The 15,363-nt window shown below is 43.1% G+C and overlaps 3 non-coding genes across 3 annotated transcripts; all 3 read left to right on the plus strand.

The window, feature by feature from the left end:
• Positions 1-10,419: 10,419 nt before the first annotated feature.
• Trnas-uga lies at positions 10,420-10,501 on the plus strand. Its single transcript has one exon. It is a non-coding gene; the product is annotated as a tRNA-Ser (tRNA).
• A 1,246-nt stretch (positions 10,502-11,747) lies between these two features.
• Positions 11,748-11,829, plus strand: Trnas-uga. The gene has a single exon. It is a non-coding gene; the product is annotated as a tRNA-Ser (tRNA).
• A 1,356-nt stretch (positions 11,830-13,185) lies between these two features.
• Positions 13,186-13,267, plus strand: Trnas-uga. Its single transcript has one exon. It is a non-coding gene; the product is annotated as a tRNA-Ser (tRNA).
• The last annotated feature ends 2,096 nt before the right edge of the window (positions 13,268-15,363 follow it).

Raw genomic sequence — 15,363 nt, forward strand, 5'->3', positions numbered from 1 at the left:
GAACGCAGAGGGTCAGCGTAGATGGTGCTAAATCTGAGTGGGGTCGTGTAACGAGTGGGGTTCCCCAGGAGTCAGTACTAGGCCCACTCTTGTTCATAATCTACATTAACGATCTAGATACTGGGATCAGCAGTGACATAAGCAAGTTTGCGGATGACACCAAAATAGGGCGGCAGATTAATTCAGGGCAGGATGCAAATGCACTACAGGAGGTCTAAATAAACTGCAGGGGTGGTCTGAAAAATGGCAAATGAAATTCAACACCAGCAAGTGCAGCGTACTTAATATTGGAAGAACAAATACTGTCAATGTATACAGCCTTAACAACATCAACCTAGAGAAGTCGACTTGTGAAAGAGACCTAGGGGTACTTGTAAGCCCGGACCTACGGCCTAGAAAACAGTGCGTTTATGTTCGAAATAAGGCAAACAGAGTATTGGGTTTTATATCTAGAAGTGTAAGTAATAAGAGTGCAGAGGTCTTATTGCAACTATATCTTGCGCTAGTCAGGCCGCACCGCGATTATGCGGTTCAGTTCTGGTGCCCTTATTATAGAATGGATATCAATTCACTAGAGTCGGTGCAGCGAAGAATGACGAAAATGATTCCGGGACTTAGAAACCTTCCATATCAGAATAGGTTAAAGAAACTAAGCTTGCATTCCCTAGAAAGACGAAGAGTGCGGGGAGATATGATAGAAGTATTCAAGTGGGTGAAAGAAATCAATACAGGTGATATAGATAAAGTTCTTATAATATCCGAGCAGGATAGGACTCGGAACGGATTCAAGTTGGATAAGTTTAGGTTTAGGAGGGAGATAGGAAGGAACTGGTTTACAAATAGGGTGGTGGACGAGTGAAACAAGCTTAGCAACTTTGTAGTAAGTGCGGGAACTCTGGAAAGTTTCAAAGGGAGGCTGGATAGATTCATGGATGATAGAGAGTGGTAGTAACTCTCGACAGGAGCTGCCATGCACAGGCCAACCGGCCTATTGCAGACTCCTTATTTTCTTATGTTCTTGTGAGAGTGTGTGTGAGAGTGTGTGTGTCAGAGAGTGTGTGTGTGTCAGAGAGTGTGTGTGTGTGAGAGTGTGTGTGAGTGTTTGTGAAAGTGTGTGTGTTAATACGTGATATACATTAGCGAGTGTTAGACACCCTCAGGAGGGGCCTAGTACACCACTTCTCAGCTCCCTGGAGACACAGTATGACGGATGTCAGGTCCATTATCGGCAGGTGCCACACGGGACGTTGCCTAAATTGGCTCTTGTGTTCAAGGTACAGCCAACAACTCGTGAACTCACAAAGTCTCGAGTATTACCTACAAGAAAGTTCTAACAAGCAGCGTAAAGTGAGATTAATAGCAAGCGAGGCGAGCGAGCATCACAGTATAACGCCACTCTGGGTGGAAATACTCTCTCGTTATACCAAATCCGGTCGGTTCCTTTCTTTATATCATCATTTCATTGTATTAGACCATGAACTACAACCACGTACACTGGCCTCCCATCACAAAAAATAACACGAGTTAAATATACTGTATTAATAAACGTCTAACCTAACCACTTGTCTTTAGTTGTTTTTCTTCATAATTAGTTCACCTGTAGCGACTGGTGGCACCCAGCATGACCTTCCTATGTGACTTTTTTTAACTTTACACTAAATCTCTCTCCAAATAATAAATCACTTCTTCCTCCTAGCTAGCCTAACCTAACCTAACCTAACCTAACCTAACCTAACCTAACCTAACCTAAACTAAACCCAACCAACCTATTGTGTACCCAATTGTCCCTCCGTTATAGCTAAATAAACTATTCCACAAAAAAATAAAAAAAACCCTAAATCAGGTGACCCGGACAGACATACAGTATAAAGCGACAAACAAAATCCTCATTGTTCGGTCATGGTATATTTTCATCGTGAGGTTTCTGTCAATCTTTGGCTGAGAGCAGTTATGTCCAGACAGACCAATGGCTGATAATTACAGACGTTAAGCCGGACAGAAGGGATGAAAGATGCCTATGTACGCTGAAGGTGAGGATATGATTAACTCCTTCAGTATGTTGACTTAACCCCACTGAGTATGGTGAGCTTTAGCCCCCTGAGTATGATGATGAATTTTAGCCCCCTGAGGATGATGAATTTTAGCCCCCTGAGGATGATGATGAATTTTAGCCCCTGAGGATGATGTTTTAGCCCTAGTATGATGATGAATTTTGCCCCCTGAGGATGATGATTTTAACCCCCCCGAGTGTGATGATTCAAACCTCCCGAATACAATGACTAACTTGTTTCATACAACGCCATCGTGCTTAAGGAATATATAGTCGTATTCAAAGGGTTAAGTCATCGTGTTTAAAGGGTTAAGTCATTGTGTTTAAAGGGTTAAGTCATCGTGTTTAAAGGGTTAAGTCATCGTGTTTAAAGGGTTAAGTCATCGTGTTTAAAGGGTTAAGTCATCGTGTTCAAAGAGTTAAGTCATCGTGTTTAAAGGGTTAAGTCATTGTGTTTAAAGGGTTAAGTCATCGTGTTTAAAGGGTTAAGTCATCGTGTTCAAAGAGTTAAGTCATTGTGTTTAAAGGGTTAAGGCATCGTGTTTAAAGGGTTAAATCATCGTGTTTAAAGGGTTAAATCATCATAAAAAAGGGATTGGAACAAATTTAAAGGTTCAACATACAGTACAGGTAAAAAGTGACTCCCAAAAGGATAAAAAAAAATACACTGATAGTAAATTGCAATGAGCTGGTGAAAACTGATACGTTAAATGGTTTAGGCTTAAAACACCCTTTATAATTTGCACGGGCGTGGAAAGTAACATACGAGCGTGGAAAGTAACATACGAGTGTGGAAAGTAACATAAGAGCGTGGAAAGTAACATACGAGCGTGGAAAGTAACATACGAGTGTGGAAAGTAACATAAGAGCGTGGAAAGTAACATACGAGCGTGGAAAGTAACTTACGAGCGTGGAAAGTAACATACGAGCTTGGAAAGTAACATACAAACACGGAAATTAGCAAACGAGCGCGGAAAGGAACACACTACACCCCTAATGCAGTGTACGAGCGTGGAAAGTAACGCACTACACCCCTAATACAGTGTACGAGAGGGGGAAGTTGTGTAGAGGAGCTCGTTTACGGGATAATCACGACCAATGGGAGGATTAATTCACATGCGGGTGAACTAGATTTAAAACATCAACTTTTCCTCATTAAAGTGATGAACTGGGGCGTATCTGCTTTTAATTTTAATCGAGGAAATTTTATATTTTTATTGTCGCATGAAAATATCTCACACAGGGAGATTAAATAGATGTATATATGAATTATTATTTTTGGCACATTAAAAAAAGTTTATACATTCATATTATATTGTATGTTTATTGTACATTATTCAGTGTTTATACAGGTTATAATATTTAAATATTTGTGTTCATTTTGAGTCTAAAAAATCACTTAATGCTATTGCTCGTGTGTGTGTGTGTGTGTGTGTGTGTGTGTGTGTGTTTATATCATAGGGTAAAATGTCTTGGTAAAAAAAATGTACACGATATTTTATTTAATTTTTTTGAGCAAACTGAACAAATCTAAAGTCATTCAAAACGTCGACATTTTTACCAAAGTATAAAATGACCATCACTGAATAGGTTTAAACACCCTCAAGCCAAAAATAATACCTCGTACAGCAAAAAAGTTATGTATATGACCGACCTAAAATTAAACTTTGTCAACTAAGGTGTGACTTTTATCCTACTATTACAACTTTTGTGTTGTTTGGATACCTGACATTAACACTGTTGGCAGACCTGGTATTACACGAAGTCTACTACAACAACATAACCCTTTACATGTGTGTATTATAAAACAGAGAGAGAGAGAAAATTTGTACACCCGAGGTAGTTATTCTGAATCGACCCTAACATTGTGCTGAGTCCATAGACCTTCTACAAATGAAGTGTCTCTTTTGTGACAGTTCTACTATATAAAAAGATCTTCCTATTTGTTAACACTATGACATCTTTCCTGTTTACTTTCATCCATGTTTGGTTCTTCTGATCGTCAGATTTAAGGAAGATTTTTATTCCATCGGTCATTTTCTTCAGTTTTGTCTTCGTCTTAAATAACAATACCTCCATCTTAATATGAGGTAATTCCAACAGCACCCAATGTTAGTGTAACCGTAACAGCGGCCGCGCGCTGGCCCAACACAACGACTCTCTTATAGGAAGCACAGCGGGCTACAGCTACCGCCAGAACAGAGCTGAATATATGACTGGACAGGTCAAAAGTACAAACCTGAAACCGACCACAATAAAGAACGTGTGCGAGTCTTTGCAACAATTAGGCTGTATTTTCTACCCAAAGATTAGATAATTATTTCGTATTTGGTGTAATAAATGCTCCAGTATAATTCATTGATCTATATCAGCGAGGTCAAGGGGAGACTCATATAGGAGCTGTCTGGTGGCCCCTGAAATATTAGCTTTGATGTTAATGCTTCTGTTCTCGTATTGGCAAAACGTATACCACGCAGCTTTAAAATTAATACTATATTCCTATATTCAATAAAGGTCACTTTGTACATTATAATATCATTAAATATCACATTACCAAAACAATTGCCGTCACCTTTCCGACTAGCTCTCAACGTTTCTAACATTCTTATTATATATATACGCCCAGAGAGTATTGACACACTGCGAAAACACTTAACTAAAGATTCTAGTTACTTGCCTCAGCTACCTCGTACGTCGTCTCGCTTAAGAAAGCCTTCCATCGCCACCACCAGCCTCACTCACACACCACTCACTTGTACCTCATAACATGTTCAGCTCTAAATGACCTCACACACCTGTCCTATTGCCAATGGTAGTCTCCTGTATATGCTAGTGTGTGTGTGTGTGTGTGTGTGTTCTCTCTCTTTATCATGCTGTCTGTGTACCTCTCCCCTTCTATATATCATTCTCTTTGTTCCTCTAACTATCTTTTCATAGTCACCCCGACGACACAATACAGCCCCAGCCTCCCACCTGTAAAACTGGTGACGCAGGTAATAAGCCGACCAAGGTATTAAGGGTGGTCAGTTACCTCTCTCAAGACCTTCAGTACATCCTTCCCTTTACGGATCCCCTCCAATGATTATTGCTTATTAGGTCTTGGCTATACCTGATATGTTTGGCAAGATGATGTATGGTTTAATGTGCAGGGAGGACCATTAAGAACCTTCCATATGTTATCAGCTTAATAAGAACTCTATATCATTTCTCTTTCTAAAATAACGAGTTTCCTCAAAATTTGTCCTATAATAATCAAAGTATTTCAAGCTCACATCTCGTAAATAATATATATATATATATTAAATTATAGGCAAACACATGCATGGAATATCAGCCTAACACACTATCCTAAATCGTATTTTTTTTTTATTCCTACTTGACGTGACTGACAACCTTAATAGCTTCTTCATATTTTTAGTCTTCTTTCAGTCACTCGCAAAGGTCAAGGGGGTTAATTTCTCGTAACCATCACAACCAATGTTTCCTCTTGTCTTCACCCTCCAGAACTCCCACCCCGAATTGACCAAGGGTCCGAGAGGCTGATCGGTAACCACACTGCAGTACAAGGTGAGATGTAGGTCTTAGGTCTCTCCATTTTAGTTTTTCTCTCTTCTTCTTCCTCCTCTTGACCACCTCCTACTGATCCGCTCATCCTATGCTCTCTTTATCTCCTCTCTTCATCGCTTCTCTCTTCTCTCTCCATCCATTAATGTGAGATGGCCAGGTGTGACAGTGATGAGGGGTGTCCACATGAAACAGTAATGTAAGATGGCCAGGTGTGTCACAGATAAGGAGGCTTCGTACCTGTCCGTCACAGGTGAGGAGCTTGGTACCTGTCTGTCATGGGGGAGGTACGAAGGGAAACAGGATTAACGGGTATTAGGTTTCCGTGAACTAGTCCCAGGAAGCGGTTTACTCGGGTTACCCTACCACGTCTCTCTCTCTCTCTCTCTCTCTCTCTCTCGCCTAGTATCTGCTGACAGTCTAACACCATGCACCGTATAGTACTCTCTCAACACCTCCCCCTTGTAGTATCTTCAAAAGTGACAGTGTTTTGTATTCATATATACAGTATACGAGTACACACACACATCGAAAAACCATTCACAGGCAGGTGCACACACACAGTCGACAAGACACATGCACGTATGTATCCTAAGACACACAGGCACTTTCATCCGCTAAGCCGCCCCCCCCCCTCACACAGACACCCACATATCATCCATTAGAACCACCAGTCACCAGCACCTCCACCCAGTAGAACCACCACCTCCACCCAGTAGAACCACCAGTCACCAGCACCTCCACCCAGTAGAACCACCAGTCACCAGCACCTCCACCCAGTAGAACCACCAGTCACCAGCACCTCCACCCAGGAGAACCACCAGTCACCAGCACCTCCACCCAGTAGAACCGCCAGTCACCAGCACCTCCACCCAGTAGAACCACCAGTCACCAGCACCTCCACCCAGTAGAACCACCAGCCCCTCCACCCAGTAGAACCACCAGTCACCAGCACCTCCACCCAGTAGAACCACCAGTCACCAGCAGCAGTAACACAGGTCTCCAGCAGTAACACGTCTGCCTGGCCGTCACATATAACAGCAGGCGGGTGATCCTGAGAGACCCGAACACCCGGCTGTAATGAGCTCACGTTTTGGTCGCCAAGGTCTGAGTGACCCTCGTCTCCAGAGGGTCACCTTCCTCGCCCTGTTTTTCCACTACTCACTCGCCGACACTGGCAAAACTGTCCACTTCAGGCACGCACCACGGAGGTCATTTGCCCTGAACGTCCTCTTAAAGTGGACGCAAAAGGTTGTTGTTAACAGACTTGCACTGTGTGAGCGTCCACTCCACCGCCCTGAAGAACTCTTACCGCCGTAATATTTGCCTTCAGGGGTCGTGAGGCAGTTTACGCTGCCGTCACAATGTTCTCAAAGTTTTGATCTGTTTCTTGCTTTATTTCTCCCAGGGTTGGAGGATATCTATCTTATTTGTCTGTCGTAAAACTTGAGTATGATGCTACGAAAAGTTGCAACATTTTCAAGACAGGATCAATCACCAGCAGGATTACCCTGTAAGGTTCATCAGATTTTTTAATGCAGATAATTAACTTTCCCGGGAGATAAGGAAATATTTGTTAATGTTTCATCCAGACCACAGTGACCAGTTCAAAATTCTCTTTGGTTGCCGAGGAGTTCACCACCCTGGACCACTGGGTTATACAATTTACCCCATATATGTTTTTGAGGTGAAAATCGTAGGTGACCACAAACTGTTAGTGAGACACGACAACTGGAGGTCTCCAAGGAGGTGCTGCTCCAGAAACTTTCAAGTGGTAGTTACTACATCATGCTGGAAAAATGATGTCGGCCATAATAACTTGGCAATGTTGGTATAAGATGTTGCCTAAGGAAAAATTATTCATGTGTGTGAAAGTTGGTCCTCTAGGCTTGATGCCTCGTTAGTGCGGATAAACCACACTGTAAACTAAGCCCTGGGTAAACAACGAGTCAGTGTGGCCCAACCTACCACTGACTGTTCTCACGTCCGCAAAAGTAGCGCGGAGTGATACAGAGAGCTGAGATCGCTAGTCCTTATGGTGTGGAAGCCCACTGTCTATTTGTTTCCTCTGTATACCTCCCGTACGAGAATAAGAACCTATTTTCAAGATAACAAGTGTTTGCATATACCCTCCGTAGTGTAGAGCATTTTGGGGGTATCAAAGACTAACATAGACTAGAGGCGGATTTAGGGGACAAAGTATACTTTGCCCCCCCCCCACTCTCTCTCCCAGAGGTGTATTTTTTCCTTCTTCTAAAGAGCTAAGTCCCAGCACGTCAAGAATCTTGATTTCTCAGTTTGTGTCATTTGAAGAAAAGATTCAGCTGCTGCCAGGCCCACACACGTAGCCCCTAGTAGCAATGCAGATTTTTTTTCTCGACCATAAAATGACGCAGATCACACAACATTTTGGTGCTGATATATCCGACCTGATACCAATGAAGTGTAATTCTGACATGATGTACGAGACTGCAAAATGACCTTTGAAGTGGGGAGTACTTGTTCATGATTAAAATAAGCATGGACGCATTAAAATAGTATACTTTTGTAGTCACGTCTATTGAAATTTCGTTGGCAGTCCCCATGTTCATCGTCTTACGAATCACAATAAAACATTGAACTCGTTAATAAACAAATAAAATAATTAATGATCTTATAATAGGATGCCTGTATTAATATTTGTCATGATCACACACACACACACACACACACACACACACACACACACACACACACACACACACACACACACCCACACACACAGTCTTCTTCATATCATCGCACTTTTCCGTATTGGAATCATTGGAGCCTGGATCTCCTGCTTACTATTAGGTATATAGCTACGGCTACGTCAACCCCCCTTCCCCCACCCCTCTTGGATCCATCCTTAGTCAACATACTCAAGAGGTTGAGTCATCGTACTCGAGGAGTTAAGGATTTTGGTGAATGTTGAGTAACAGTTTGTAAATATTGAAGACGTTTGATATATCTCTGCATGATGGAACTACTTCTGAAAAATGAAGAAGTGATGAGCCAGGTATATAAGCTGTCACACTCAACAGGTACTTTGCCTCAGGGTGGTTTGTTGTTGATATATACCAATTCTGCCGAGAGTATCGTCTAGTCACTGTAACCTGGAGGGATGTCTCAACATACCAAGAGAAAATAAGGGACAGAACCTCACAATAACCCGAGTGTGACGTGACGTGTTCTGTGCTTGAAGGATGAATCAAGGCTTCACGGGAAAGACTCTACACAATGGCAAAGTGTTATGCATCAGTCAGTTGGTTAATAGGGAGCATTATACTCTGATGCTTACAGCGTCTTGAATGTAATGTTCACACAAACGAGGGACAAGTCAGACTTTTAGAGAACTTCAGATTGAGCGCAGTTCTTCATCACGATCTGTAGGAAACATTTGAAGAACCTGTATAGATACTAAAGTTCTATTAACACGAAGGAAGAAAACATTTATTTAGGACTTTAAGTTTTGTATAAAATGATACTGACATTGATATCTGAGGAGTATAGGAAGACAGGTTAGGTTAGGTTACCATTAGAGATGCACACAGTTATTCCAGCTTATTCACAAAACGAGGGCCGGCCATCCACTGTTAACAACAGGCCGGAGTAATACCCGAGTTCACTCACACAAAAGCCAGTCACAGGATTCACCGACAACCTTTGACGTGGATGTAAGTCACTTCACGCAGTACAGGTTTATGGAAAATGACAAAATCAAGGCTCACGCGATGATCTAGAGCAGCTGGACTGTTTACCAGTGGCAGAACCACCGTGTGCTCCAAGGTGCTGTGAACAACTAAAATCTTCACAGTTGATACTGGTTAGCAGGAAGTCACCTGGTCATCCCACTTATCAAATGGGTGCCAAAAATAAGGTTCTGATTGGCAGTGTAACTGGTTCCTCACTAATGATTGAAAGGAATACTGTAAATAATAGTCTTTGATATCAGATTACACAGTTTGGTCTGGAGGAAGAGGGTAATGCGTCCAGGGTATTTGAAACTCGACTACCGCGGGTGTCTATGTTGTATTCTAGTTGCTTCATCTACCAGAGTTATGAATAGTTGTTTATTAATCTTCGCTTCAACACAGGACAACTTTGTAAAATTAGGAAAAGGGTTTGGGTTGTCTGCACTGTACCTCCGTAGTTTGGAGGCAAATGACCCCCCACACTCCCCAGTGCATAGTTTTAGTGTGTGGTTTGCAACGTTTTCATACTAACATTTTTAGGTGAAGAAAGAATGAAAAAAGATGAAGATGAAAGAAAGAAGGAATAGGAACCTGAAAAAAAAAACAGTAACTACACACCTGCAGCATGATGCCCCGCCCACACACCTGCATCAGCCAATGTCACGCCCACACATATGCACCAACTGATTCTTCACCCACACACCTGTACCAGGTAAATGTCACGCCCACACACCTGCACCAGGCAAATGTCACGTCCACACACCTGTACCAGCTGATGTCACGCCAACACACTTGCACCAGCTGATGTCACGCCAACACACCTGCATCAGCAGATATAACGCCCACACACCTGCACCAGCAGATATAACGCCCACACACCTGCACCAGCAGATATAACGCCCACACACCTGCACCAAATGAGGCCTTGCCTACACACTTGTAGCAGCTGATACCTCTTCTATACACCTACACAAGCATATACCACATCTAGACAGTTGTAATAACTGATTGCACCTTCCCTGTTGTTAAACTACATCTTTACACACTATCATCGGAGCGTCACTATCACACACCTGTTTCATCATTCTATCAGCTGCGGTGTCCGAGTGGTTAAGGAGATGGACTTGAAATCCATTGGGCTCTGCCCGCACAGGTTCGAATCCTGTCCGCAGCGAAATGTTTTGGCTGAAAATGAATGTAAAGAAGACTTCTGTATGTATGGTGACGGTGTTTTGGCGAGACACATCGCGGTGACAGCCGAGGGTTTGTAATCGACAGTGACTCGGAAGAATAGATGTGACGTCATACCAATGACTGGTTATGAAAGGAATGAGGAAAGTAAATACAGAAGTAGGCTTATAGTTATGAGGAAAATGAATACTGAAGGAGGTTATTGATGAAGAGCGTCTCTTAAGAGGACGACAGAAGCCTGTAATCCAGAGTTGTGATGTAGGGATGAGCGTGACTTAAAGAAAGGCTATACAGCGTGGAACGGATAGTGATGGTTTTGTGTGCCAGGGAACAGTCTCTTTGTATACCCGACATAACAGTTAGGGAAGTGAAGGCAGTCGAGTGTAGTCAAGTGCTCTCAACTCGTAGTGTGCAATATTTTCTTACCTGTTGCTGTCCTAGCGTAGGTTGAGGTTCTGTCATCTAAAAATTGTGCTGATGTCACACTCACACACCTGAATCAGTTAAGGTTACGCCGCTACTCCAACACCAGCTGATGTTAGCCCATACACCTGCACCAGCTAATGTCACGCCCACACACCTGCACCAGCTAATGTCACGCCCACACACCTACACCAGCTAAGGTCACGCCCACCACACATGCACCAGCTGCTGTTACACCCACCACACCTGCACCAGATGATGTCATACCCACCACACCTGAACCAGATGATGTCACGCCCACCACACCTGCACCAGCTGATGTCACGCCCAAACCTTGATGTCACGCCCACACCTGCACCACCTGATGTCACGCCCACACCTGCACCACCTGATGTCACGCCCACACCTGCACCAGCTGATATCACCCCACACACCTGCAACAAACTATCTTCTCCCTACCTGTAACAGCTAAGATCTCGCCCACACACCTTGCAGAAGGCTGTAAGGTCTCGCCCACACACCTGCAACAGCTAGGGTCTCACACCACCTGCACCCCTGACCTCACGCCCACACTACTGCACCAGCTGATGTCACATCCACACACGCTGATGTCATGCCTGCGCCAGTTAATCTCACACTCACAACTCTGAATCAGCTGATACCTCATATATACACACCTGTAAAAGCTGATACCACATCTACACACTTGTAATAACTGATTGCGCCTTCCTTGCTGTGAAATTACACCTTTACACACCTGCATCATCGGGGCGTCACTATCACACAACTGTTTCATCATTCTATCAGCTGCGGTGTCCGAGTGGTTAAGGAGATGGACTTGAAATCCATTGGGCTCTGCCCGCACAGGTTCGAATCCTGTCCGCAGCGAAATGTTTTGGCTGAAAATGAATGTAAAGAAGACTTCTGTATGTATGGTGACGGTGTTTTGGCGAGACACATCGCGGTGACAGCCGAGGGTTTGTAATCGACAGTGACTCGGAAGAATAGATGTGACGTCATACCAATGACTGGTTATGAAAGGAATGAGGAAAGTAAATACAGAAGTAGGCTTATAGTTATGAGGAAAATGAATACTGAAGGAGGTTATTGATGAAGAGCGTCTCTTCAGAGGACGACAGAAGCCTGTAATCCAGAGTTGTGATGTAGGGATGAGCGTGACTTAAAGAAAGGCTATACAGCGTGGAACGGATAATGATGGTTTTGTGTGCCAGGGAACAGTCTCTTTGTATACCCGACATAACTGTTAGGGAAGTGAAGGCAGTCGAGTGTAGTCAAGTGCTCTCAACTCGTAGTGTGCAATATTTTCTTAACCTGTTGCTGTCCTAGCGTAGGTTGAGGTTCTGTCGTCTAAAAATTGTGCTGATGTCACACCCACACACCTGTACCAGCTGATGCAACGCCCACCACACCTGAACCAGCTGATGTCATGCCAACACCTGCACCAGTTGATGTCACGCCCACACCTGCACCACCTGAACCACCTGATGTTACGCCCACACACCTGCACCAGCTGATGTCACGCCCACACACCTGCCTAGCTTATATCACGCCAACGATACCTGCACCAGGTGATGTCATACCCACACACCTGTACCAGCTGATATAACGCCCATCACACCTGCACCAGCTGATGTCACGCCCAAACCTGCACCAGTTGATGTCACGCCCACACCTGCACCACCTGACGTCACGCCCACACCTGCACCAGCTGATGTCACGCCCACACCTGCACCAGCTGATATCACTTCCACACACCTGCAACAAACAGCTATCTTCTCGCCCACACACCTGTAACAGCTATGATCTCGCCCAAACACCTGCAGAAGGTAAGGTCTCGCCCACATACCTGCAACAGCTAAGGTCTCGCACACCACACCTGCATCAGCTGATCTCACGCCCAAGCACCTGCACCAGATGATGTCACTCCCACACACCTGCACCGGCTGATGTCAACGCACACCAAACCTGCACCACCTGACCTCACGCCCACACTACTACACCAGCTGATGTCACATCCACACACGCTGATGTCATGCCTGCGCCAGTTAATCTCACACTCAACTCTAAATCAGCTGATACCTCATATATACACACCTGTAAAAGCTGATACCACATCTACACACTTGTAATAACTGATTGCGCCTTCCTTGCTGTGAAATTACACCTTTACACACCTGCATCATCGGAGCGTCACTATCACACAACTGTTTCATTATTCTAACAGCTGCGGTGTCCGAGTGGTTAAGGAGATGGACTTGAAATCCATTGGGCTCTGCCCGCACAGGTTCGAATCCTGTCCGCAGCGAAATATTTTGGCAGAAATAAGGTTTCTTTACGATTATATAAGGCACTTAACATTGTCCTGGTATGATACAGTATTTTTACAGTGATGCGCTTTACATCGAAACGAACCTAATTGGTAGAGTTAAGAGCTTGTAACGAAACGAGTTATGAAAACAACAGAAGTTTAAGTAGAGCAATGCAACGAAAAGAAGAAATTACTGGGATAGATGTGGTTAAACATGTGGTAAGCGTGAATACTGTTTTGGTGGATAATGGAGGACGAGGTTGCAGAATTCTACGAGAAGGTAGACATGACTTTCAGACTTAAGAACAACTGACAGTCGCATGTCAAAACCGTGTCATTTCTCCAGTAGTGAGGCAAAAACTGAAGACTTGACCACGAAAACCCAGGTAGACCCCACGAGACTGAGACAACCTACTGTACACCGTTCAAAGTAGCTGTGTTGAGATCATGAACTACATAAATAATTGACCAGAGAACATTCTTAGTTACAACCTACCTTCCTGGAGAATGTTACACACATTTCCTCAATAACATTCTGTTCTTAATGTAATTCAGTTACCGGAAACACAAGACTACCGAGCAAATACAAAAACAACATCTCTTAAAAGTGACTCTGACTTACCTGAAGTGCGATGTGTTCGGTCCCTCGAAGAGCTGTTAACTTTCACTTATCTGAAAAAAAAGGTAAAACTATTAGATTAACCTTGAATCCCGCAGTTCAATGTTGCGGTTCATTACCGGTTCACCAGTCAGTAAAAAAACAGTATGTCGTAGAACCCTTTATTGCAGATGGGTTTCGACCTGAAATAATGATGCCTCTTACAGAAACCAAAACAACACATGATCGCTAATTGTGACAATTAAATACCTTCCTGTAATAAACACTTAAATCACTCATATGCTGCTGTCATTAAACAAACAACCCGCAAGGTACTGAACAAAATAAAATAATGACACCAAATCTTGTCAATGCTAATTACAAATTGGGATGACCACTTGTAACACTTAACATTATATTATAATAAATAATATATCATGAGAATAATGTATTATAAATGGCAATAATGATCGTATACATACTTACAAGGTTGCCTCTATAAAGCTGACTGAAAATTGACGAATTCCAAAGCCCGAAGTCAGAGTGGTAACTGTGGTCCATCACCAACCAGGTTTGACCGTCAAGTGAAAACTGAACCACTTTCCACACTCACACAGGATGGGAAGTTGGGTACCAAAGACTTCTGTATATACGAAAAATAGGAAAGCTCGAGCTTTTGGGTGTGCGTGTAGTAAGGGCCAGATGGCGATGGTATCGGTGAGTACGTCGTCAGTTTGTTTACCGAATACGTCAATTTCGGTGACGCCAAGTTTGTACACAGCAGCCATGCCTCACCCGTGTTTACTGTGCGGAAATCCAAAGAAAATCATCCTACTTTTATATTTCATCAATTCCCTCGACAACAGGAACAATTGAGTGTATAATTATATAATGCATAATTAACACAATATGTGAATGTCCCAACGGACGCAGGTCTCAGTTCTGGCTCAGACGTCTCGCCAATAAATGGACTATGGACGCGGCCTTTACTTATCCCCCGGGTTGGCACCCTAACATAGCGCAGTGAGTAGGATATGAATAATAACACAAGAAGCAGAGGTGAAGTTTGAGATTGACCCCCCCTTTCGGGTCTTGCCGATAGATGGCATTGATTCCGGCGCAGGGTTAATTCAATAGCTTTCGAACGAGCTTTTCTACCTTTCGTATATAGTCTTTGGTTGTAACTGACTGTAAACATGTGCCTTCTGATAATACCCAAATCATATAATAAATACCACAATCAATACTTTATATTACAGCCTGAGTAAATGATACATAAACGTTAAATATGAAAATTAAATGGTACAAAATTGTTTCAAACCATTTACAAATACAAAATACAATAGAAAATAATGATAAAGAACATAAAATACATACAACATAAATATTCTCAATACAACCTTGCTTCATATTCTTGAACACAAAACAAAGTGTACAGTTCAAGTAAACAAAAGTTGGGATATCGGTCATAAATGGTTTAGACAGCCCTCACGGC

This window comes from Homarus americanus, unplaced genomic scaffold, assembly GCF_018991925.1.
Source record: "Homarus americanus isolate GMGI-L3 unplaced genomic scaffold, GMGI_Hamer_2.0 scaffold51972, whole genome shotgun sequence".
Classification (NCBI taxonomy): Eukaryota; Metazoa; Arthropoda; class Malacostraca; order Decapoda; family Nephropidae; genus Homarus; species Homarus americanus.